Source organism: Orycteropus afer, unplaced genomic scaffold (assembly GCF_000298275.1).
Source record: "Orycteropus afer afer isolate SDZICR_OR568_19922 unplaced genomic scaffold, OryAfe1.0 scaffold01441, whole genome shotgun sequence".
NCBI lineage: Eukaryota > Metazoa > Chordata > Mammalia > Tubulidentata > Orycteropodidae > Orycteropus > Orycteropus afer.
This window is the reverse complement of record NW_006923028.1, coordinates 20,033-22,386: the sequence shown is the minus strand read 5'-3', so window position 1 is coordinate 22,386 and position 2,354 is coordinate 20,033.

Sequence of the window (2,354 nt, the reverse complement as noted above, 5' to 3'; positions counted from 1 at the left end):
AATGGTAATTAGTATAAATGGGTTTATGAGGGGAAGTAGTCAGGCGGTTAATGGAAACTGAAACTACGTGAATGGGGAGTTGCTGATTTGGTTTTTTTTCTGCGTAGGTCTTCACTCAGGTGTTAATATTTTTTCTATGAGGTTAAATTTGTTGATGTAGTAGTAATACTTTTCTCTGAGGAAAAGTTTTTTTTTTTTTTTTTTGGCTGTTAGCAGGTCAAGGGTTTGTCGGTTCTGTAAAGTAACTTGAGCTAAAGAGGTCAGTTGGTGGTGTAGGGCGGTTAGAGAGCCTACTGTGGTTTTTACTAGGAGTTATAACTGATTTTCTAGTTCTGTGTTGATGTGATACTGTGCTTCAACAGACAGGGTGGTGGAGGTTAGAGAAAAATTAATTATGATAGGAAGGAAGGCTGGGTTTTTTTTTTTTTTTTTTTATGCAGTGGAGTCAGGAAAAGGAAGGGGTTGGTGTGTGTTTTTGAGGGTCTGTGGATAGAACTTGTAATATTTGTTCTGCTTGCACTGGTAGGATAGGGGTGTTATAAGGGGATTGAGTGGAGATTCAGAGTTTTTTTAGATAAAAAATATTGTATAAGGGGTTTTAGGCTGTGTCAGCATGTGCGGGATATAGGAAATTGGGGTTTAGATGGGAACTGTGTAGGGTTTTTTAAACGTATTATAATAGGAGGGTGATGAGAGGTAATGGATGGGGAAGCAGTATTTCATACGCATGGATTAACAAGGTCAGGGGACATGAGGAAAGTTGGTGTCTGTGAGGAGGTAGTGGTCAGTGATAGTAGAAGTGAGGCAGAGTGATCTTGAGCCCAAGTGAGAGTGGTTTTAATTTTTGTGAGGAAATCTCGCCCTAAAAGGGGGGTAGGGCAGGTTGGTGTAATAAGAAATGAGTGTGACAGAATTTTGTTACCTACTAAACAGGTGATAGGGCCTGTTGTGGGGGGGTTTGAGGGTTGCCCGTTAATTCCCATAACAGAGACTGAGGAAGGGAAACATGGTCCCGAAAAGGAGGAGAGTACAGAATAGGTAGCCCCTGTATCAATCAGAAAGGAGATTGACTGACCCGCTACCTTGACAGTGACCCTGGGCTCAACAGAGTGATAGGGGTTGTTGAGTCCAGGCTCCTTCAGTCGTCAGTGGCCAGGCCCAAGATTGTCGACAGCGGGTTAGTGCATGGGGAGGATGGCCCTCTGTGCTTTGACACAGAGGGACAGTCACTCTTTCAATGTCCTTTCAAACCACACGCTGGACATGGGCCGGGGGCCGGTCGGGGCTGAGGGCAGGATTTGGCCCAGTGCCCTTCGTTACCACATTTGAAGCAGGATCGGGGAGCCGCCAAGGAAGGAGGTCTACTGTCACTATGTGCTGGCCTCAGGGCCGCCAGCAAGGCATTGGCCTGTAAGGCGGCCTTCTGGCGGGTCCTGGCTTCCCTATCTTCCTCCGCTTTCTCCCCTTGGGTGTTAAAGACTTTAAAGGCCATATTTACTCAGTCTCCGATGGGAGTTTGGGGTTCCTCTTCAGCCTTTTTTTTAGTTTCTTTCTAATGTCAGGAGCTGATTGGGTTATGAAATGAGTGGTTAGGACTGTGGCCCCAGACAGAGAGGAGGGGTCTATGTGGGTAAATTGGGTAAGGGTCTCAGTTAATCAGTTCAGGAAGGTGGCTGGGTTCTCACCTAGAAGTTGGGTAATCTCCCAGAGTTTGTTAAAATTAACTGCTTTACGAGAGACAGTGTACAGACCTGTAAGGAGGCACTGGAGTATTTTATTTTTGTGGGATCTCTGGTGTGTGTGGACTGGGTGTCTGGAGAGGAAAGGGTGGGAGAGGCAGAGGAGGATGTCTGGGGAGGTACGTGAGACAGGAGGACAGGGAATTGTATGGGTAAGGGGAAGGGAGGGCGGTGCTACCTGGGGGAGATGGAGTTGTGTTGCAGCATAAGGAGGGGGTTTGGGGGTAAGGACAGGCTTTCCAGTGGGTCAGAAAAGGAGGAAGAGGAAACTGTTTGAGTGGTTTCAGAGGGGGAGAGAGGTTTGGGTTTGTGAGGTTTGGGTTTTTCATGAGCAAGGAGGATTTAAGTGTATTACATTTCAAGCACAATAAGGGCTGGGAGCACAAACAAAAGAAGGTTTGGATGTAGGGGACTTCTGGCCATTTGTGTTGGTAAAAATTGTCTAAGTCCGTAAGGATATTAAAGTCAAAAGTTCTGTGCTCTGGCCAGTGAGAGCTATTGTCTAGTTGGTACTGGGGCCATGCTGTGGTGGAGTAAAAGATGAGGCATCAGGGATGGAAGTCCTGGTCTAGTAATAAGGTCTTAAGGTTTGTTAATAAATGCTCCAGAGGGGTT